Here is a 26,021-nt window from a genome sequence, read left to right as displayed (position 1 = left end):
ATGAAACTTTTGGTCACAAAACAGTAGCAATTTCCCTGTTGCCACCATTTCGCCACCAAAAATGCGGTGACAAAAACACCCGTGTAGATTGCCCTAATGCCACCAAATAGCCACCATTTTTATATTTTGTCACCTTATTTTTGCCACCACAAAATTGGTCAAAATTATTTGTCACCGCTTCTTCTTTGCTACGGTCCACCTTGTTTGCTATCGATTTGCCACCATTTAACCAACATGTTTGCTACCGATTTGCCACCATTTAACCACCATTTTCATTGAAAAGTTTGCTACGGTTTGCTACCAATTTACCACCATTTAACCACCATGTTTATTACCGATTTGCCACCATTTTCATTAGCGAGCTTGTTGAATTATTTGCTACCATTTTGTGATTGCTTGAATATTGGTTTTTTTTCAGCTTGATTTTTTTATTTTTCCCTACTTTTTTCATAAAAATTACATAATCAATAAAATTACAAAATTATATAAAAAGTCTAATAAGATCACGAAAACCCAAAATTATATAAAACATATGTGTATCAAAAGCATATAAAACATTCTAATAGAAATACCAGCTAAAACATCAAATAACTAAAAAAATCCTAATATGATAAACATCGAAACATTCAAAACCAAGTGTTTGTAGCCTATCTTCAAATTGTACTTGTTAACATAGCTTCAATTTGTGGCATCGTATCGAGCATAGCATCTTTATCCACCTTATCTTTTTTCTTTTCAGCCAAAAACCCAAAAACCCGACAATAATTCCATTTAACCTTTCTTTTTCTTCATCATTTTCCTTAACGAGCTCCTTGATAACTAAGTTCAACTTTTCAATCTACAAAACAACCAATGAATTAAATCAATAATTTAGAATTAACGAAAACTAATAACGGGTCAAGTTAGTTGCAAAGATAACAATAACCAATTGTAAGCTACAACTCAAGTGCTAGAAGCTAAATGGATATTGTCTCACCATAAAAAAAAAATTTGAATACAAAAAGACTCGCTGGTCTTTATCTACTACCAGCATAGAAAAGAAACAAGAATTGTATAAATGGATATTGTCTCACCATGGTAACCATAGTAGCTGCTAGTCTAACTCATGATGCAAATTTGCAAAGAACTAGACCTCACTTTTCAAAATGTGTTTAGCTTCACCTAAACACAATAACACTATTCAAGAATAGAATGGGTTGTGGTGATTGCTTTAAATTCAAGTGTGTACGTGAACGAAAACAGTGTCATCATGGTTCTACATAGGTGTGTAAACAAGCCGGGCCAGGCCTGAGTAAAACCCAAAGCTCGGCTTAGCTTGAGCTATTTTGGGTACATATATCCAAAATTAGGCGAGCAAAACACTTTAAAAGTTGCTAATAAGTAATTTTACAATTTCTAGTTTAAACTTTATTTAAATAAAGTATCAAAACTTAAAATCCACATTGATTCATCTCAGCTATATACTTATATACAGATATATTACATTGGAAACTGTATAACACTAACCCCAGCAGCTTCAGATTCCATAAAACATGAAATACGAGAGGCTTAGCAATAATTCCATGTAAAATAAATTGACTTATCTAAAACAATTGTCTTATTTCTTCGCTTTTTCATTGTTTTATGTCTATAAAAACTCTAAATCACTTTCACTAAACGCCACAAAGTTCATAACAGACGTGCAAAAAGTCAAACATACTTCTGTTCGATACAACACTAAGTCGGTCCTTGGCTTAAACAATATACTTCGACTAAATCTAACCAAATTCATATTTACTTAAATATTTGTGATATTTATTAAAAAACAAAAGTTCTCGCTTCTCACCATGTTATAGTAAAGTTGTCATCATCGAGACCATACTCAAAAGACGAGCAAAAACCAAGTTCAAACACACCTCAGTTTACATTAGCAACAACAAAATTCTAATGGGAGACCGTATTCTAGTCGCACTTATAACTATTAACTTTTTAACTAAAGCTTGATCACTTATTCACTTGATGACAATTTGATATATGATTCAAATGAAGTGGAAATAACACATCACCCTCTTCTATTGGTCCCCCTTTATCTCTCCATGTCAACAAAGCACAAAGAACAAGCTAGATTGCATATTATCCTAAAACTGATAACTACTTCATCAAACCATCCACTAACAAAGCATATAATGGAATTATCCCTTTGTAGGCCAAAAGTCAGTCATGACACAAAAATAGATCAGTAAACCAGTCAAAGTAAATCCAAACCACACAACCATGCCAGTCAATCCATACTCATAACAGTAATATACACGATCAAGAAAATGTTGACAAAAAGTCAAAACAAAGAATGAGAATTTTACCTGCCAGCAACAGTAGCATCATAAGTAAAAACAACAAGAAACTTCCCAGGGTGTTGTTCATCAGGTTCAACTTTCAAAGTTTCTTTCTTGAGATTAACATTATTCCTAATAGTAACGCCTTTTGGTGATCAACATAAGGTGTAGGCGAGTGCATCACAGACCCACAAGGGTACCTCCCACCCACCATCGCCTGAGCGGCAGGGTCCACCGGCACACGGTGGTGGTGATTGTACAGAGCAGGTAACGGTTCTGTCGGCGGCGGCGGCGGGTAGTATGCTCCGGTGGGGTATTGGTAATAAGGGGGATGAGGGGCAGATGAATTAGGGTTAGGGTTAGGGTATTGGGAAGGGTAGGGTGTGGCTGCGACGAATACGTATCGATTGGCGTTGATCTCCGACTGTGGTGGTTGCGGCGGTGGTGGTGCAGGGTGGTTTTGGGTGGTTCCACCTCTGCTGCCGCTGTGCCTTCGCCGGGTTAGCTCTGTTTTTTTTTATCAAGATCAAAAATTGAGATGGGGAATAAGAAGCATTGAGAAATCATGATATGGGTTAGCTCTGTTTTTTATCAAGATCAAAAATTGTAAAATCAAGAAGAAAAGAAATGATCAAAAATTGTGAGGGGGGGGGGGTGTGTTTTGTTTGTGCTTTTTGTTAAGAATAGAGAGAAAGAGTTGGTGAGTGTCTTCTGAGACCATGTGTAGTGGGGCATTATAGGGTATTACACGGCAAAAAAAACGCCCCTTTCCCCATTACATAGGGCATTATAGGGCATTATTTTTGAAAAAAAATTAGTGGGGCATTATATATAAACCGCCTAACATGATTTGTGGAATGGTTGACTGGGTTTGACCCACCAATGAGAAAATAGTTTGCTTTTTTTATTTATTTATTTATTTTTGTTTAATGATTGGAATGGGCATTATCAGGCATTAACCCGGTCTATTTGAAATTTTATGTTGTCACCGATACCATGGTCACAATTAACAAATACCTTTTTATTTTTCGTGTTTTTGCGTATTTTTCCCACAAATTGCCACCGGAAATTAAAAGGTGGCAAAAATTGCAACCACTTTGCTACCATATCATGATAAATACACTTATTTTCTTTTCCGTGGCAAATCGGTGGCTAAATTTGCTACCATTTTTTTCGGTAGCAAAGTTTGGTCACAATTGCCCAATTTTCTAGTAGTGATTTGTGCTTGTAATCATTGTATAAACCTTAAACAATTCAGTTATCAATAAAACAATGTTATTTGACCCCAATATTTGTTTATTTATGTTTGATATTTTGCACGTTTTGATTTTTGTTCGATTTCAAACTCTATATCGCTTTCTAGAGAGTTATACGCAAACCGATGCATAAACCTAATCAGTTTAACGCGATAAACACTCCGGAACATCAACATATGCTTAACATACCTTAAATAACCTTTACATAACTTAGAAATAAGTTTTGGAGGGTCTGGACAATTAGGACTATCCCTTCTGGTTGAAGGTCCTAATCTTCAAGTTTTCTTCTTCTATCTTCCTTGCTTGGACATCTTGTAAGCTTCTTTCATGCTTTTATGCGTTTTTAAACACGAAAGTAAAACAGTGTTTGACTTTCTGCTTTGACCAGTCTTTGGTCAACACGAAGTTCGTTTGAACTCGCAACGTGAGCGTAATCACGATGGTCATACTCCTTTGTGACTATACGTACTGATTACCACATTATTTACGCATAATGACGAGTCATAGTTTCGGTCAAAATATGCGTTTATGCGTATTTTGCAACCAAATTATTCTTGGGTATCAAAACCCTTTGTTTTGATATCAAACTTGTTTTCTAACTTCGTTAAACATGTTTTAACATGTTTAACTCGTCACTTTTAGTTTAGTGCTTATATAGGGTCGTAAGATAAGCGCTCTAAACAACCGCTTAGACTTTCGAACCCGACCCGTTTGGTCGATCATTAGGATCTGACCAAACACATTTTGTGACCATAGTTGTATAGGGAATAATCTTCCGAGATTATACCTTATGGTCACTACGTTTAGTTAGTTGTATGATAGGTAGTTTATATGCCTCAGGAAAATGACCAAAATGCCCTTTTTGCGCATAATTTCATTCTAAGCATATGTAACCTAAATTTTGACATCTAAACTGACGAGGCAACATTATTAGACATGTTAAGGCATATAATACTTGTCATAGGACTAGTTATGCGGTCCGAACGCGTTTTACGCGAACGACGCGTTAAAGTAGCGTAAGCTGCCTAAACGGGTCATAATGGGTCGTAAGCACTTAGGATAGGTTCCGATTTAGAATGTAGGCTTTGTTAAACCATATTACATGAGATCCCATACTCATTTGGTTTACGAAACCTCATTTTATCCGATCTTCCGATTTAGGTCCGGTTTATTAACATAATATTAGGTGCCGCTTGATTTCCGTGATCCTCCTAGCTTTGTTTGGTTGTTATTTCAAGACTCTTAAGCATTACCAAGTGAGTTCATAGTCCCCTCTTTTTACATGTTTTCGTGGTGATTATGTGAGTACATAGTCCCCTCTTTTACTGTTATCAAACATTTTTGGGGTGATACACATGTGCCTACTTGTTACTTTCGTGCTCTTCATGCTTTTATAACATATGCTTGCTATGTTCATGTAGTACACGTATAGTACATGATTTCATCCATGTTTTTGCTATGTATGTTTGAATTAACATGCTAGTACATTGTTTTCATAAACGCATTTGTTTCATATGTTTATTTTAGCATATGTACACATTGATTTACATCATATTTTCTACTATGTATGTCCATCTAGCATACTTAGTACATTGTTTTCACATAACATGCTTGCATTTAGTATGACATTTCGTTTGTTTATCGGGACAAAAATACGTTCATTAACATTGATCACGCCGCTTGGTAGTAAGTAGTGGTACCATGTAAGGTACCAAAAACCTCATATCAAGTACTGGGGACCATACCACAACCTCGTCTTTTTAACCCTCTTTAGACCTTGCGCGTCCGCGCAATGGTCCTACAAAGAGTTTAGAAGAAAGACAAGCAGACAACACCTGCACGCTAATAGGAAATCCATAAGCCCTTGCGCCAATTCTCCATAACAAAGGGATAAAAATCCCAGCAGATACTCCCGCTTAAAATAATACCCAAAATGTAACGCCCTGCCTTTTCATACTTTCCATAATTAGAAAGCTCGCCTTGTAATGCTATTTTTGGAAATCTTGTATTATTGTAGTCGTCTTTTCGTTGTAAAAACCGAGACTTGGATCATAAATAAAATTCGTATTTCTTTAAATTCACCATCTACATATTCATACATGTTCATACGTTGGAATTCATTGTACATTGAATCCTTATTTGTAATTCATACTTATACGATACTTATTCACGATGCATGTCCATGCTTGTCCTCAAATTGTTGATACCTAAAAACCCCTAATAATATGCTTATTTATACAACGGTTAATCATCTAATATATGACATATACTTGTCACTTACAAACATGTTACATACTTGTACATTACACTTTTTACCTAGTTAAATCATGTTTTATTTCATATTTCACCTTGTTACAAGTTAGGGGAAACATTGTTGCATATTATTACACAACTTAATTAACAAAATTACTCATCATAATGTTTTAAAAAAATAAAAAAATAAAGAAATATGGCAGCCCCAATTCAGCAAAATTCAGCCCCATATAGTTGGGTTTTGTGGGCTAGTTTCAAGGTGTAACCCCTTCTAAACACTTACAAAGCCCAACCCATTGAAACCCTAATCCTTCCCCCTATAAATACCACTTATAACCAGCCTCCCTACCACTTTTGCAACACTAAAAACTCTCAAAACATCCTCCAAACCGTAGCTGAAAGCAAGGGTTCGAGCAGATTGACACCCCTTCACGAAAATGAGCATAACTCACTCAATTCTTATCCGATTCACTCGATTCTTTTTCCTACTACTTTGTATTGACCTTATCTACGTTTCCATGGGTTTTTCACAGTAAATAAGTCCCTGGAACTCCAGCAAAAAGGCTCCAAAGTCCACTGATTGTTTTTGTTTTCATGAAATCCTTGTTATTTATTACCAAACTTGAGTCTATCTCATCTCAAACCTATGTCCTAATGCTTACAACACTTTAGTGGTTGGTTAGGCTTAAAAAACAAGGTTGAGACACTTAAAAATCAGAGGATTAAACCTCATAAACTTGGTGTTTTGTTTAGGGTTTTTAACCCACAAGTCATGTCAAACTTTGTATTTGATACATGAGTGATTATGGAACAACTTGGGTTGTCCAAACATACAATCCTCACATGATTTGATGATTTCTCTTAGTTAGTGTGTATATTTCTTATTCTTTATTGTATGTTCATGACCCTCATTGGTTGTTTTTTTTACATCAAGTGTAGTGGTGAACACATAGAGGTGCCTAAATGGAAGACTTGATCTTCCTACCTCCTACATGATTTCTATGACATTTAGAGGTACCAAAATGAAGATTTTAATCTTCTACCTCATGCTTGAACTATTGGACATATATTATATAACCTAAATATATTATTCGAATAATCGAATCTTTGATGATGAACTAGTGTTCATATGTCGGGGTACTAGATTACATCATCCTAGACTATGATAACTTGTCACGATTCTAATGGAACCTTGTTCCATGAAAACATCTAAACTCGTTCGAGTTTCCTAGTGTCAAGAACAAGCATCATATGTACTAAATGATTATTTTCCATGTTATTCTCATATCTTATTTTTATGTTGTTTTAAACACCGAATCTCGACTCTAAACATACTTGAACTTTAACCCTTATACATTCGGACTCTAAATCTCTACTCGTCAACAATTGGATAATCGAAAAGCATATGCAAGCCTTGTGAGTATACTCGTATTCCCCTTTTTACTTTTACCACTTTTGGGGTGTAACATGTTTATCTATCAACAAACTTACACATGAACATTTTGCTTAAACACATGAACATTCCTATAACATGCTTGTATACGTGATGGCTTGATGCTTTATACTTGGATTTATCTTATGTGTTGAATTTATCATTAACTTCGTACGAGCCAAACCATGACATATGTAGCGCTATAGGATTAACGACCCGCCTCTTTATCTTCGGTTATGTCATGAGCATATTGCGTTTCCTTGGTTTGATATGTTAGACACATGCCATGTTTAAACGTTTATCTTGAATCACATGCTTGCTATGAGGAATTGTTTAAAACTTATCTTTTGCTATGTATGTATCAAACTTGTATACTCGCCTTTGCTTTTGCATTGAATTATTTTAAACAGGTTACAGGTTGATGAGGATGATGCTAAGAAAAGAAGTAGCGTTGATGCCTAGATACACATATAGACGTTAGGGCTTAATATGTTGTATCAATTTTGTTATGTTGTCATGTTATTTTGTTAAACTTGTTGTATTTGAATTTCTTGTAATGTTGACAATTTATCTTATGAAATGAAATCGGATTATTTAAATACTTGTCACAATTATTAGCGTTATGATGTCTCGAGCAATCTTCACACTTCGTCTCATCCCGATGTTTCCGCCATTGGTTGGGGTGTGACAAATTGGTATCAGAGCCATAACTATAGGGAATTAGGAAAAGTAGGAATGCTTTAGCCTAGTCTATAGTTTTAGAGCCTTATTCTTATATTTTACTTGAAACTACTTGCATGCTACCTTATTTGCTCTTATTCATTCTCTTTTGATCTTTTAGGCATATATGGCGCTTATGTGTTAACACTTGACATGCTATACTTGCTTTATTATGTGCTAATACATGTTTTATTGTCCCACTCATTATGTGCTATTCTTAATATGCTTCATTGTGCGTTTATATTTGTTGTTTATTCCTTTAGCATACTCTTTCCCTCATGCATTTTACTCGACTATTCTAAATCCGTAAACACTCGAGATGAATTCATCAAAATAGGCGTGAAACCCACAATTTGGTGAACGACTCACAATCTACCTATTCTTCTTTTTACACGAGATATCGCCATTAAGCTAGGAGTGAAATCCACATCTTAATGGTAAATCTCAAATTTCAATTCTAGTGGACCCTCGTCAACATGTCGAAATTAAATTTTGACCCGACGAGTACCAACCACACTTAGGATACGAAATTGTCAAGTTAGGGGTGAAACCCGCACCTTGTCGACTAGTTCCACTCCTTGATATTTTGTTTTTTATAAATCCCGCCAAGTCTCGAAATTTCGATTGATTTGGGACATGTAGTAACCGGAAGGGTAAATACCGTTAACCGACTTGTCGGCGAGAGTATTTTACCTATTAGGCCAAAGCATGCTCCTCAAATTCGAAAGACTTTTCGACCACTTTGGTTAGCCAAAGTTCCGTTTTGGAACCATCCAAATTTTGATCAACATGTGTTTCTAATATTTATTTTATACGATGCAATCTTTCAAACTCGAGTATACTTTCGATATTCTCTTTTCATGCACACAACATATTGAACCTTTACCATACATTTATATATATGCATGATTTCATATAATATAATTTCATATTTCTTGTAACGACGAGTGGAGACATATCATTAAGATTGGAGTGATTTCCTTACCTTGACGACTAACTCCACTCCCCTTTTTCTAAAAAAAAAAACGACATCACCAACGAGTTAGGGGTGATTCCCTTACCTAGGTGATCGTTACCAAAACGTCTCTTCAAAATATCTTATTATGCAAACTCGATCATATTTTATACCCAAATTGTTTATCATTATTCAAAATACCCACTCATACCGATTTCAAAATGCATTGTTTTATCCAACGTACTTCTTATTCTACAATCTATTTTCACTCAACTCATATACGCGAAATTCATAATCATGTCTTAAAACGTTTTATTGCTCGAACTTCAAAACCATACGAAATGCTACCTATCAATTTAATCGGCTCAATGAAACTCTTGCCCATGAACTTCATATTCGACTTAATCACTAAAACATGCTCACCTTCTACTTTTAATCAAAATCCAACCAACCTTTCTCAAATACTTATAAGATCTTATAAAAGTTATATGATTGTTTTACCAAATACCCTTTTCAACATCAACAAATCATTTGTTAATTTTTTTAATCACTAAGTCCTTTTGCTAAATTTCTCTTCTAAGGATCCTAGTTTTCACAAGAACCTCCTAAATTCATAATTTCTTCTTTGATTAAACGAACTTACTTTTTAACGAAAACCTTTTTCCTACACCAATTTACAAAACACGTGGGCAAGAAGACTTCATAGGGACCGACCATTTTTCGGATTACGTAAACCCTTTTAAACAAAATTAGCATTTCTATTTGTTACAAAATACGTTATGCATAACCAACGAGTACTTTATGTTCCTTTACATATACAAACTATATTCTACCTTTCAAACCAGGCTCAATCTAATTTTGATTCGATAAACTCAACGTTTTGTTGGAACAACTATACATGCACATCGTCATACACGTTTTAGTCGATATCTCACGATAACACCATTTATATCGTTCGTATCTACATACTTAGCCTTTCTAATCCGCAATGCCTCAACGTACACCATATACGCAATATTTATTTTTCATACCTACACCTATGTTCATACGTTTTATGCTTGTACTCATACACATACTACTTATACGTTTTACGCTTCTGCTTGTACACATACTACTTACACGTTTTATGTTTATGCTCATACATACATGCGTATTCATACTTAAACTTATGCTCATACTTTCATCCTTACTCATGATTCATACATTCGTACCTATACGCGAGCGTAACCTGAGGGATTCGCTTGCGTGGGTCCCACACATACTTAAACATGGACTTGCTTATATACTATATTCTTGTACGTACACATTCTAAACTTTTTTATGTATACCCCGATTCATACACAACTAGTACAAGCTATGCGGATCATGCGACGATCAAAATAATCACGGATGCACACGGGATTATAGTGATAGGCGTATGAGAACCATAGAGTGTGCTACTGCGTATGGTAATACACGGAACGTAACATGACACCGAAGACGAAACAGACATAACATGGTCAAAACATGGTGGATACGCCGCTGGTACTTCCTATATATAAGTGTTTTCACCATGTTACCAAAATTTCGTAAAACGTGCCATGGGAAATTCAGTGTTTTACAGACCTCTTGGACCTAATACAAGCTTTAAGCAACTCACAAACACATTATGTCTGATTATCCATGACGAGACTTCATCCTTAACATGCTACTGTCATCTATCTAATGCCCATATCATTCGTATACTTGCGTTCATTTAGTGTCAATTGTTCGCCCCATGCTCCTATTTCCTTCCTTTCATACGAACCTCGTTCACAATCAAGCTCGTTTAAGCATTCAAATCCTAACTTATCTTATTACCCTTAGAACTTTCTAATTTTTTTAGCCATTTCAAATCGTTTTACCTATACCTGTTTACCCCTGCTTATGCCTCAAACCCATTTCGGCTCGACAAATCATTTTACAAACTTATCTTTATCTTCCCAAAATCTCGTACTTTTCAAAACGTTTCAAAATCTCAAGTCGCGAACTGTTACCAAAACTCTTTAAATCTACCTCTTAAATAAATTTCGGGACGAAATTTCCTAAAGGAGGGGAGACTGTAACGCCCTGCCTTTTTATACTTTCCATAATTAGAAAGCTCGCCTTGTAATGCTATTTTTGGAAATCTTGTATTATTGTAGTCGTCTTTTCGTTGTAAAATCCGAGACTTGGATCATAAATAAAATTCGTATTTCTTTAAATTCACCATCTATATATTCATACATGTTCATACGTTGGAATTCATTGTACATCGAATCCTTATTTGTAATTCATACTTATACGATACTTATTCACGATGCATGTCCATGCTTGTCCTCAAATTGTTGATACCTAAAAACCCCTAATAATATGCTTATTTATACAACGGTTAATCATCTAATATGTGACATATACTTGTCACTTACAAACATGTTACATACTTGTACATTACACTTTTTACCTAGTTAAATCATGTTTTATTTCATATTTCACCTTGTTACAAGTTAGGGGAAACATTGTTGCATATTATTACACAACTTAATTAACAAAATTACTCATTATAATGTTTTAAAAAAATAAAAAAATAAAGAAATATGGCAGCCCCAATTCAGCAAAATTCAGCCCCATATAGTTGGGTTTTGTGGGCTAGTTTCAAGGTGTAACCCCTTCTAAACACTTACAAAGCCCAACCCATTGAAACCCTAATCCTTCCCCCTATAAATACCACTTATAACCAGCCTCCCTACCACTTTTGCAACACTAAAAACTCTCAAAACATCCTCCAAACCGTAGCTGAAAGCAAGGGTTCGAGCAGATTGACACCCCTTCACGAAAATGAGCATAACTCACTCAATTCTTATCCGATTCACTCGATTCTTTTTCCTACTACTTTGTATTGACCTTATCTATGTTTCCATGGGTTTTTCACAGTAAATAAGTCCCTGGAACTCTAGCAAAAAGGCTCCAAAGTCCACTGATTGTTTTTGTTTTCATGTAATCCTTGTTATTTCTTACCAAACTTGAGTCTATCTCATCTCAAACCTATGTCCTAATGCTTACAACACTTTAGTGGTTGGTTAGGCTTAAAAAAAAGGTTGAGACACTTAAAAATCAGAGGATTAAACCTCATAAACTTGGTGTTTTGTTTAGGGTTTTTAACCCACAAGTCATGTCAAACTTTGTCTTTGATACATGAGTGATTATGGAGCAACTTGGGTTGTCCAAACATACAATCCTCACATGATTTGATGATTTCTCTTAGTTAGTGTGTATATTTCTTATTCTTTATTGTATGTTCATGACCCTCATTGGTTGTTTTTTTTACATCAAGTGTAGTGGTGAACACATAGAGGTGCCTAAATGGAAGACTTGATCTTCCTACCTCCTACATGATTTCTATGACATTTAGAGGTACCAAAATGAAGATTTTAATCTTCTACCTCATGCTTGAACTATTGGACATATATTATATAACCTAAATATATTATTCGAATAATCGAATCTTTGATGATGAACTAGTGTTCATATGTCGGGGTACTAGATTACATCATCCTAGACTATGATAACTTGTCACGATTCTAATGGAACCTTGTTCCATGAAAACATCTAAACTCATTCGAGTTTCCTAGTGTCAAGAACAAGCATCATATGTACTAAATGATTATTTTCCATGTTATTCTCATATCTTATTTTTATGTTGTTTTAAACACCGAATCTCGACTCTAAACATACTTGAACTTTAACCCTTATACATTCGGACTCTAAATCTCTACTCGTCAACAATTGGATAATCGGAAAGCATATGCAAGCCTTGTGAGTATACTCGTATTCCCCTTTTTACTTTTACCACTTTTGGGGTGTAACATGTTTATCTACCAACAAACTTACACATGAACATTTTGCTTAAACACATGAACATTCCTATAACATGCTTGTATACGTGATGGCTTGATGCTTTAAACTTGGATTTATCTTATGTGTTGAATTTATGATTAACTTCGTACGAGCCAAACCGTGACATATGTAGCGCTATAGGATTAACGACCCGCCTCTTTATCTTCGGTTATGTAATGAGCATATTGCGTTTCCTTGGTTTGATATGTTAGACACATGCCATGTTTAAACGTTTATCTTGAATCACATGCTTGCTATGAGGAATTGTTTAAAACTTATCTTTTGCTATGTATGTATCAAACTTGTATACTCGCCTTTGCTTTTTCATTGAATTATTTTAAACAGGTTACAGTTTGATGAGGATGATGCTAAGAAAAGAAGTAGCGTTGATGCCTAGATACATATATAGACGTTAGGGTTTAATATGTTGTATCAATTTTGTTATGTTGTCATGTTATTTTGTTAAACTTGTTGTATTTGAATTTCTTGTAATGTTGACAATTTATCTTATGAAATGAAATCGGATTATTTAAATACTTGTCACAATTATTAGCGTTATGATGTCTCGAGCAATCTTCACACTTCGTCTCATCCCGATGTTTCCGCCATTGGTTGGGGTGTGACACAAAACTTGGATATTATTTACTAAACGGATACCACACAATAAGGAGTCACACCGGATTATGGCAATAATCTTCTAGAAGACTCAATCGTGCACCACCAGACGGTACGTGTCATCATCACAGGCAACCCTGAAATCACAATGATGGCATGAAACTGGAGAAAAACCTCCACTTGCCCACTTTCCACGTGGCAACACCCCAACCGTTGATCTAAATGGCGATCCGTGTGCTTTCACGTTTGATCAAGAAGATTAACGGAAAAGAAATAACTGCTTACGGGGTTAGTACCTTCCGTTAATATTTCAATAACAGGTTTTACCGCCCAAATTCCCGGCTATAAATACGAGAATAATTCAGGTATGAACTTCAAGTCAAACTCACTTTCTTAATACTTCTTCTTCTTCTTCATAAACACATACTTATTCTCACGCCGGAGTGTGGTCACGGAGAGAACCTCCCTTCTCCCCGTGGCGAGACTAACGGTGTTCTGTTTTGCAGTATTCATCGGAGAAGAAGACCCATCCCTTCGAATCAAACGAGAGAGAACCACCCTTTTATGCAGAACCTAACCCCCTGGATAATTTGATTCCGGTCATTTATCCAGTGTTTCTTCACATAGGATCTGACAAATTTCGTTCCCGACTTCCTAGGTTTATTTGGAAATAAGGAATGACTGAATCCGATATACATAATTTTGATAAATCTTTAATTTGTTTCAAGGTTTGTCTCCACAATCGCAAGGCTTGAATGTATGCGTTTTAACATTACCGCACAAATGTCTGTATCAGCAAAGCATGCATTTATTTTACAAAACATAACTTTTTATTTAAACTCTGATTTATTCAAATACATTGTTTTGTGCATTTTACCTATGGCTTTAGTTGACACCTCTCGCTTGCCATACATAACATTTGATTATACATGCTTCATAATTTGTCATTTGACATTGTTTACACATAAACATTTGGACATTGGTTTAAACAAGGTATTTTGGTGGTTTGTTTGGGTAAGTGATTAAAATAACGAGGCGTGTGTAATATGATAAAAGCATGGTGGATACGCCGCTGGTACTTCCTATATATAAGTGCTTTTATGATATTATATATCGTTGCGTTATTTAAACCATTTCAATTTAGACATATTACATTTTATACAAATAAAATATCATCACAAAACATTGTTTTACAAACAACACATTTTATACAAACTCATTTTTCTTGGTTATTCATTTAACCACACATCTTTCTTTTATATCATCTGATTTCTTATCGATTTTCGTATCATTTATAAAAGAAAACATTTTACAAGATTCATGACTAACATTTGTTAAACATTTCTTTAAACTTACAAGTCATGAATCCTAAATCAATAAACCTATGTATCTCACAGGCATTTTTATGCTGACGTACCTATTTTCACATGTGTTATCAGGAGCTGATGCATAGGTTTGATCAGGATACACTAGGGCGGACTTGGGCCTTAGTGACATAAAAGAAGCAAAATTAGTTTAAATTATGTTATGTACTCTTTGTTTCTTTCGTTTAAAGACAATGTAACCGCTTTGTTCATAAATAAAACAAAACTTTAAATACCATGGTTGTGAAACAATAATTCTGCCACTCCACTCCCCGACGTTTCCGCCGCGGTTTGTTGTTTTACGCGGTCGGGGTGTGACAGAAGAGTTGGTATCAGAGCCAATGGTTATAGGGAATTAAGTTATTAGTAATGCTTTGACCTAGACTATAACTTTTCAAGGACCCTAACACAAGTTATCTTGTGTTTAGATCTTAAAACATACACGTCACCTATCTTTAAGTGATAACCAAAACAAGAACACAATTTTCCAAAACAATTTTTGAAAATCAATCATCTATTCTTAGGTAATTTGTTATAAGGTTTTGAACCCTCTAAGTTTTCAAAATCTCGTCAAGGTTTGGGTCTAAATAATGTGAACACATGCAATCTAGAAGGGTGGGAGCTTGTACCTCGAGTTTTCTGTCTAGGCTAGAGTGTTCGTACAAATCCACATAATCGGACTAGTCACTCTTACCCGGGAACTCTTGGGGTGAGTGTCCACTTATAGGCTAAAGCATGTCTTCGCGATACATTATTGTGACCCATTTACTTTGATTAGTCACTGTGTGTCGTTTGTTTGCCTTGTGGTACGAACAAATGACCACCATCCATGCTTTTGTCGATATTTGTATCATCTCATTTTTCATCTAATCATCTCACTCGTTTTCTCTCATGTTTCCTTTTTTTGAATGCCTCCTCGATGCGAGAATCAGATACCTAATGCCATTGCGCAACAAATGGCTGCTGCACTCCCAAACATCATTGCTCAAGTTAACCAAGTCAACAATAACAATAATGCTCCATGCAATTTTAAAATTTCAATTCGGCTAAACCACTCAAGTTCAGTGGTTCTGAAGGAGCAACTGGGCTCCTACAGTGGTTTGAGAGCATTGAGAGTACTTTTTGTCATGTTTAGTGTCCTGATAATCGCAAGGTCGAGTTTGCTTCCAGTGTGTTTCAAAAGAGGGCTCTTACTTGGTGGAATGGATTCATGAGAGATCGTGGTGCTGATGTTGCTTTAGCACAGACCTGGGCAGAGCTTAGGGCTTTAATGATGAGGGAATTTTGTCCTCGTCATGAACAGAGGGCGTTGGAAAGGGAGTGTGATGATTTGAAACAGGATAGTGGTGAACACCGGGCTTATACTGACATGTATGAGGAGCTGAGTTTGTTATGCCCTACAATGGTTACCCCACTCGAGAAAGCTATCGAGAGATATGTCGATGGTTTACCTGACCCCGTTCAAGACATCGTCACTGGTAGCAACCCTACCACAGTCCGTCAGGCAATCGAGTTGGCTGCGACTTTGACTAAGTCGCAAATCAGAAAGGGTAAGCTTCACCGGAAAGGTGACAAGGATAAGAAACAATCGTCTAACAAGGGTGAGAATAAGAAGGGAAAGAAATCCGGGTCTTCAAGAAGGTCTAAGAAGCGCAAGGCTTCTCAGAATTTCGCTGTTACTGCACAAGCCAATCAGGCAGCTCCTAACCAGCCTGCACAACCACCAGCCAAGAAACAGTATGCTGGTAATGCACCTCTGTGCAACAGGTGTAATAGGCACCATCAACCACAAGTTTAGTGTCGTTTCTGTGCTAATTGTGGGAAATCGGGTCATCTTGCCAATGTTTGTCATTTTACTCCTAATCAAGCCGCTCAGAACCCTGCTCAGCAAGCTGCTCAACCGCCTGCTCAACAACAAGCACAAGTTGCATGACCTCATTATCCGCCTGGTTCATGCTATAACTGTGGGGATCTGACCCACTACAGAAACCAGTGTCCGAGATTAGCAAATGCGAATCCAGCTCAGGCCCGTGGACGAGTCTTTAACATGAATGCTAATGAGGCGCGTGCAGACAATGAAGTGGTCAATGGTACGTTCTTTGTTAACAATCAGCCTGCATCCGTTCTTTTTGATTCGGGTGCCGATAAGAGTTTTGTGTCTTTGTCTTTTAAACCATTGCTTCGCATGACTAGAACTAAACTAGGAAAGCCCTTGACAGTAGAGGTAGCTAGTGGTGAACCCATTGTACTCTATTCTGTTCTTCGAAATTGCTAGTTGAACCTTAATAACCATCTCTTTCCTATCGACCTCACACCAATGCAACTTGGAAGTTTCGACATTATAGTGGGAATGGATTGGTTAGCCAAATATCACGCAGAGGTAGTTTGTTTTGAGAAGATTGTTTGTGTGCCGCTTTGGACTGGTAAGATCTTAGAGGTTCATGGTGAGAAACCTGCTAGTAGTCTCAAACTCATGTCTTGTACTCAAGCTCAGAAGTATTTGCGAAAGAACTATGTGGCCTTCTTAGCACATGTTGTAGCGGATAAAGGCAAAGGTAAGTCTATTCAAGATATCCTTGTTGTTTGGGATTATCCTGAAGTGTTTCTTGAAGAATTGCCTGGTTTGCCCCTAGCACGCCAAGTCGAGTTTCGTATTGATCTTGTACATGGTGCAAATCCTATTGCTAGATCTCCGTATCGTCTTGCACCGTCTGAGATGCAAGAGTTATCTAAGCAGCTTCAGGAACTTTCTGACAAGGATTTTATTCGTCCTAGTTTTTCACCTTGGGGTGCTCTCGTTCTTTTTGTTAAGAAGAAAAATGGCTCTTTTAGGATGTGCATCGATTATCGTGAGCTTAACAAGCTTACCATCAAGAATCGATATCCCCTATCTCGCATTGATGATCTCTTTGATTAGTTACAGGGTGCTACTTGTTTTTCAAAGATTGATCTACGTTCTGGGTATCATCAGCTTCGAGTGCTCGAGGAAGATATTCCCAAGACTACATTCCGCACAAGATATGGGCATTATGAGTTCACAGTTATGCCATTCGGTTTGACTAATGCTCCTGCTGTTTTCATGGACTTAATGAATATGGTTTGTAAGCCTTATTTGGACAAGTTTATCATCGTTTTCATTGACGACATCTTGATTTATTCTAATACACGAGCAGATCATGAACAACATCTCCGTCTTACTATGGAACTCCTAAAGAAAGAACAACTTTTTGCCAAGTTCTCCAAGTGCGAATTTTGGCTTAAAGAAGTTCAATTTTTGGGACATATTGTCAACGAACAAGGTATTTATGTAGATCCCTCCAAAATCAGTGCGATTAAGGATTGGGATACAACTACTACCCCTACTGAAGTTCGTTCATTTCTTGGTCTTGCGGGTTATTAACGCCGCTTCATCGAAAACTTCTCCAAGATTGCAGTTCCTCTAATTGCTCTAACTCAGAAGAACAAACCCTTCGAATGGGGATCCAAACAGGAAGAATCTTTTCAGACCTTGAAACAGAAACTTTGTGATGCACCTATTCTATCTTTACCTGAGGGCAACGATGATTTTGCCGTGTATTGTGATGCATCAAATTTGGGACATGGATGTGTTCTTATGCAAAGGAACAAAGTCATAGCGTATGCATCAAGGCAGTTAAAGATACACGAGAAGAACTACACCACTCATGATCTTGAGTTAGGTGCAGTTGTCTTCGCACTCAAACTCTGGAGACACTATTTGTATGGTACAAAAAGTGTGGTTTTCACTGACCACAAAAGTCTTCAGCATATTTTAATCAGAAAGAACTCAACATGAGGCAATGACGTTGGGTTGAACTTTTAAATGACTATGACTGTGAAATTCGCTACCATCTTGGTAAGGCGAATGTCGTGGCTGACGCATTAAGTCGTAAGGAACGTGTCAAGCTTCATTGTGTTCGTGTTCGATCTGATATTCAAACCCGCATTTCTCAGGCTCAGCATACTTGTGTTTCACAAGACTTAATGGGTAAGGAATTGCCCTATCATTTCAAGCCTGATCTTGAACTGAAGGACAATGGATCGTATTATTTCATGGATCATTTGTGGGTCCCAATTCAAGACAATCTTCGCACCTTGCTTATGGATGAAGCTCATAAGTCTCGTTATTCTATTCATCCTGGTGCAGACAAAATGTATAAGGATCTTCGTATTCAGTTTTGGTGGCCTGGTATGAAGAAAGACATTGCCTTATATGTATCAAAATGTCTTACTTGCCATAAGGTTAAGGCTGAACATCAACTTCCCTCTGGGTTATTGGAGCAACCAGAGATTCCAGTTTGGAAATGGGAAAACATTGCTATGGATCTTATTACCAAACTTCCACGCACTAAGAAAGGTCATGATGCCATCTGGGTAGTTGTTGATCGTCTTACTAAATCAGCGCATTTCTTGCCAATCCGTGAGGGTCTATCTACCGACAAGCTGGCTAAAATCTATGTGGATGAGATTGTATCCCGTCATGGCGTTCCTTTGAACATTATTTCTGACAGAGATGCTCGATTCTCGTCTCGTTTTTGGAGAACCATGCAATCTGCTATGGGAACCCAACTTAATTTGAGCACAGCTTATCATCCGCAATCAGATGGTCAATCTGAAAGAACAATCCAGACCTTGGAGGATATTCTTAGATCTTGTGTGATCGATTTTGGTGGTAGTTGGGATTCGTATCTTCCGTTGATTGAATTCTCCTACAACAATAGTTATCACTCTAGCATCAACATGGCTCCTTTCGAGGCTTTATATGGTCGAAAATGTCGTCCACCAGTCTGCTAGAATGAGATCGGTGAGGCTCAACTTACTGGACCTGGCCTCATTCTAGAGACAACAGATAAGGTTAAGAAAGTTCGCGATAACCTTCATACAGCTAGAAGCCGTCAAAAGAGTTACGCGGATCGACGACGCAAGCCCTTGGAATTTCAAGTCGGTGATCGCGTTCTACTCAGGGTTTCACCTTGGAAAGGTGTGATCAGATTTGGAAAGACGGGAAAACTTGCACCTAGATATGTTGGACCATTCAAGATTGTCGAAAGAATCGAAAAGGTAGCCTACAGACTTGAGTTACCTCCTGAACTTGGAAACGTTCATCCAACCTTCCACGTGTCTAATCTCAAAAAGTGTCTAGTTGATGAGAACCTCCACATACCGCTTGATGAAATTCGTGTTGATGACACAATGCATTTCGTTGAAAAACCTGTGGAAATCATGGACCGTGAAGTCAAATGGCTCAAACACAAGCGCATTCCACTTGTCAAAGTTCGCTGGGAATCTAAACGTGGACCAGAATTTATTTGGGAACGTGAAGAACAATTGAAGGCGAAATATCCACATCTATTCTCACAAGTTTCCTCTAAATAAATTTCGGGACGAAATTTCCACAAGTAGAGGAGACTGTGACATCTGTGCTTGTAATCATTGTATAAACCTTAAACAATTCAGTTATCAATAAAACAATGTTATTTGACCCCAATGAATGTTTATTTATGTTTGACAATTTGCACGTGTTGATTTTTGTTCGATTTCAAACTCTATATCGCTTTCTACAGAGTTATATACAAAACGATGCATAAACCTAATCAGTTTAACGCTACAAACACTCCGGAACATCAACATATGCTTAACATACCTTAAATAACCTTTACATAACTTAGAAATAAGTTTTGGAGGGTTTGGTATGGCAAAATCAAGTTTATTCGCTTTCAGGGACTATTTACGTCAAACTGCGAAACTATGCCGATTCATATAGTAACGAACATTCCGGAACTTGATCGTAAGTTAAACATACCATAAATATCCTTTACATAGCTTAGAAATAGGCTTTGAGGGGTTCGGTATGCTAAAACAAACTTTTTGATCAAACAGGGACTAAAAGCGTCAAAAAGTGCATAAGTTTGCATTTACGCGCATATCTTACGTTCTGAACATATCCGGACATCCAAAAATTTTTGTAATCATTAAAATATTTTATTTTAGTGATTGGTATGCTAATATTCCATTCGTCGTGTAATTTGGATCGTTTTTCGCGTCTGTTCGTGTTTCGTCGTAATTAACCAAATAACGTGATCGTACGACCAAACGAACCGACATCCGACATATTTTGAAGCATATTTCATGTCCCCTACACTTTGGCATCATTGTAGAGCCTTAAAAATGGCTTAATATGCCTTAAACGTGTCAAAAATCAACTTTATAGCATGCACGGACCTGTTCTGCCAAAAATGAAACTTTTGCAAAAACAGGCTCCCTCATCCCAAGCGCCAAACCCAGGTGCTCCTGGCGCGTGGCGCGAGAGCGCCCTTTTTCAGCAGAACAATTTTTAGCAACTGGGTTGATTTTCAGGGGTTTTTATGCAATTTTTGCAATACTTGGAGCTGGTTTTGGACTCCCCTAGTATTGTGAAACAATGGGTAACACATGGACGGTCCAGATTGAAGCTCGAAATTCAAGAAACGATCCTAACGGTTTTGGAAATCCTATATAAACCCACCCCCATTTCACTTCACACTTGCACAAATCAGAATTTCTCTCATTTCTTGACAATTAGGACTATCCCTTTTGGTTGAAGGTCCTAATCTTCAAGTTTTCTTCTTCTATCTTCCTTGCTTGGACATCTTGTAAGCTTCTTTCATGCTTTTATGCGTTTTTAAACACGAAAGTAAAACAGTGTTTGACTTTCTTCTTTGATCAGTCTTTGGTCAACACGAAGTTCGTTTGAACTTCGCAACGTGAGCGTAATCACGATGGTCATACTCCTTTGTGACTATACCTACTGATTACCACATTATTTACGCATAATGATGAGTCATAGTTTCGGTCAAAATACGCGTTTATGCGTATTTTGCAACCAAACTATTCTTGGGTATCAAAACCCTTTGTTTTGATATCAAACTTGTTTTCTAACTTCGTTAAACATGTTTTGAAATGTTTAACTCGTCACTTTTAGTTTAGTGCTTATATAGGGTCATAAGATAAGCACTCTAAACAACCGCTTAGACTTTCGAACCCGACCCGTTTGGTCGATCATTAGGATCCGACAAAACACATTTTGTGACCATAGTTGTATAGGGAATAACCTTCCGAGGTTATACCTTACGGTCACTACGTTTAGTTAATTGAATGATAGGTAGTTTATATGCCTCAGGAAAATGACCAAAATGCCCTTTTGCGCATAATTTCATTCTAAGCATATGTAACCTAAATTTTGACATCTAAACTGACTAGGCAACATTATTAGACATGTTAAGACATATAATACTTGTCACAGGACTAGTTATGCGGTCCGAACGCGTTTTACGCGAACGACACATTAAAGTAGCGTAAGCTACCTAAACGGGTCGTAATGGGTCGTAAGCACTTAGGATAGGTTCCGATTTAGAATGTAGGCTTTGTTAAACCATATTACATGAGATCCCATACTCATTTGGTTTACGAAACCTCATTTATCCGATCTTCCGATTTAGGTCCGGTTTATTAACATAGTTACCTATATTAGGTGCCGCTTGATTTCCGTGATCCTCCTAGCTTTGCTTGGTTGTTATTTCAAGACTCTTAAGCATTACCAAGTGAGTACATAGACTCCCTCTTTTTACATGTTTTCATGGTGATTATGTGAGTACATAGTCCCCTCTTTTACTGTTTTCAAACATTTTTGGGGTGATACACATGTGCCTACTTGTTACTTTCGTGCTTTTCATGCTTTTATAACATATGCTTGCTATGTTCATGTAGTACACGTATAGTACATGGTTTAATCCATGTTTTTGCTATGTATGTTTGAATTAACATGCTAGTACATTGATTTCATAAACGCATTTGTTTCATATGTTTATTTTTAGCATATGTACACATTGATTTACATCATATTTTCTGCTATGTATGTCCATTTAGCATACTTAGTACATTGTTTTCACATAACATGCTTGCATTTGGTATGACTTTCGATTTGTTTAACGGGACAAAAATACGTTCATTAACATTGATCAAGCCGCTTGGTAGTAAGTAGTGGTACCATAGGATCTGACAAATCCCGTACCCGACTTCCTAGGTTTGTTTGGAAGTAAGGAATGACTGAATCCGATATACATAATTTTGATAAATCTTTAATTTGTTTAAAGGTTTGTCTCCACAGTCGCAAGGCTTGAATGTATGCGTTTTAACATTACCGCATAAATATCTGTATCAGCAAAGCATGCATTTATTTTACAAAACATAACTTTTGATTTAAACTCTGATTTATTCAAATACATTGTTTTGTGCATTTTACCTATGGCTTTAGTTGACACCTCTCGCTTGCCATACATAACATTTGATTATACATGATTCATATTTGTCATTTGACATTGTTTACACATAAACATTTGGACATTAGTTTAAACAAGGTATTTTGGTGGTTTGTTTGGGTAAGTGATTTAAATAACGAGGCGTGTGTAATATGATAAAGCATGGTGGATACGTCGCTGGTACTTCCTATATATAAGTGCTTTTATGATATTATATATCGTTGCATTATTTAAACCATTTCGATTTAGACATATTACATTTCATACAAATAAAATATCATAACAAAACATTGTTTTACAAACAACACATTTTATACAAACTCATTTTTCTTGGTTATTCATTTAACCACACATCTTTCTTTTATATCATCTGATTTCTTATCAATTTTCGTATCATTTATAAAAGAAAACATTTTACAAGATTCATGACTGACATTTGTTAAACATTTCTTTAAACTTACAATTCATGAATCCTAAATCAATAAACCTATGTATCTCACAGGCATTTTTTTGCTGACGTACCTATTTTCACATGTGTTTTCAGGAGCTGATGCATAGGTTTGATCAGGTTACACTAGGGCGGACTTGGGCCTTAGTGACATAAAAGAAGCAGGATTAGTTTCAATTATGTTGTGTACTCTTTGTTTCTTTCGTTTAAATACAACGTAACCGCTTTGTTCATAAATAAAACAAAACTTTAAATACCATGGTTGTGAAAAAGTAATTCTGCCACTCCACTCCCCGACGTTTCCGCCGCGGTTTGTTGTTTTACGCGGTCGGGGTGTGACACTTCAATACTTTCTTGGTTTGGAGGTTGAGCAAACTCAAGATGGAATTTATCTCTGCCAGAAGAAGTATGCAACAAATCTGATTGGTAAATTCGGGATGAAAGGTTATAAAAGTGAAGATGTTCCTATGGGTCATCAAGAGAAGTTTCAGTGTGATGACGGTGAAAGCAAAGTTCGTGAAACCAACGGTAGATGTCTGATAGGTGGTCTTATTCACTTAACACATACAAGGCCAGATTTGGCCTACTTAGTTGGAGTCCTTTCAAGGTTTATGCAATCTCCCTCAAATACTCATGGATGTGTTGCACGTAAAGGTCTAAGGTATGTGGCAACTACTTTAAACTTTGGTATAATGTACAAACGAGGTGAACCTATGGAATTGGTAGCACATTCGGATAGTGATTGGGCAGCATGTATTAATGATAGAAAGAGTGTTTCAGCTTATGTTTTTTCACCTGGAAGTGGAGCTATTTCAAGGGCATCTAAGAAGCAAAACACAGTAGCTCTCTCCAGCACTAAGGCTAAATACATATCAGCAACAGGAGCTACATGCCAAGCTATTTGGTTGAGAAGAGTTCCTGAAGATCTAGGAATTACTTTTGATGAGGCAACAACATTTTTTTTATAGTCAATCTGAAATCATTCTTTCTAAGAATCCTATATTGCATAGCAGATCAAAACACATTGAATTAAAGTATCATTTTATACGTGAAATGGTGAGTCAAGACAAGAATGTACTAGAGTATTGCAAGACAGGCAAGCAAGTTGATGATCTCTTAACAAAGGCATTAGCAAAGTAAAATTTGTGTATTTTCGATTCAAGATGGGAGTACATGAGTATGAATCAAGAGGGGGGGGTTGTGATGTGATCAAATACTCTATGCAGGCTTCACGTGACTAAAGTTTGAAGATTTATATTGCACGTGCTTTTCCAGATTATTTATTATTGCTTTTGTTTAAAAGTATTTGAATAATTCTTATGGGATAGACGATGCTATCAAGTCCGAGTCCTCGGGAGATTAGTTTCTCAGTTTCTTTGTGTCACACCCCGACCACGTAGAACATACAAAACGTGGCGGAAACGTCGGGGAGTGTCGTAACAGAATCAATTGTTCAAATCCATGGTAAATGAAGTTTCGTTTTATTAATCAAACATGAAAGTTTACATTGCTTTAAACAAGAATCAAAGTGTACATAACATAAATTAACTAGTTCTTGTCTCGTTTTAAGTCACTAAGGCACAGGTCCGCCTAAGTATGTCTTGATAAGTCCTATGCATCATCTCCTGAAAACACATGTGAAAATAGGTACTGTGACACCTGTGTCACCGCGACCATCAAACAAATACCAAGCCGATGAAATATTGTATTTCATACTTGGGATCTTGTATAAATATGTGTATGTTTTGCACATATCAATTATTGTTCAATTTCAAACTCTACATTGCTTTCTAGAGCATTATACGCAAACTGGTGCGTAAACGTACTTAGTTTAATGCGACAAATACTCCGGAACATCAACATATGCTCAACATACCTTAAATAACCTTTACATAACTTAGAAATAAGTTTTGAAGGCTTTGGTATAGCAAAAACAAGTTAATTCGCTTACAGGGACTAAACTTGACAAACTGCGAAAGTATGCCAATTTGAACTATAACGAACATTCCGGAACATGTCCATAAGTTAAACATACCCTAAATATCCTTTACATAGCTTAGAAATAGGCTTTGAGGTGTTTGGTATGCTAAAACAAACTTTTGGATCATTCAGGGACTAAAAGTGTCAAAAAGTGCACAAGTTTGCACTTTCGCGCATGACTTACGTTCTGAATACATCCGGACATCCAAAAATTTATGTAAGCATCCTAATACTATGCCTTAGTGTTTGGCATGAGAAAAATCCATTCGTTGTGTCATTTGGATCGTTTTCCGCGCTTATGCGCATTCCGTCGTAATTAACCGAACATCGCGATCGTACGGCCAAACGAGCCAACATCCGGAACATTTTTGAGCATGTTTCATGTCCACAATGTTTAGGCATCATTTTAGGGCCTTAAAGTTGGCTTTACGGGCCTTAGAAGTGTCGGAAATGGCTTAAATACGCAACAGGGACCAA

The 26,021-nt window shown here is 36.7% G+C and overlaps 1 long non-coding RNA gene across 1 annotated transcript; it reads right to left on the bottom strand.

Moving 5' to 3' along the window:
* Nucleotides 1-484: 484 nt before the first annotated feature.
* On the bottom strand, nt 485-3,014 carry LOC110923340. Its single transcript, XR_004886624.1, has 2 exons — nt 2,340-3,014; nt 485-838 (listed from the first exon to the last, which is right to left on the bottom strand). It is a non-coding gene; the product is annotated as an uncharacterized LOC110923340 (long non-coding RNA).
* Nucleotides 3,015-26,021: the final 23,007 nt, after the last annotated feature.

This window comes from Helianthus annuus, chromosome 17 (genome assembly GCF_002127325.2).
Source record: "Helianthus annuus cultivar XRQ/B chromosome 17, HanXRQr2.0-SUNRISE, whole genome shotgun sequence".
NCBI lineage: Eukaryota > Viridiplantae > Streptophyta > Magnoliopsida > Asterales > Asteraceae > Helianthus > Helianthus annuus.
The sequence above is the reverse complement of the archived record's forward strand: the minus strand, read 5'-3'. Positions and strand labels throughout refer to the sequence as shown.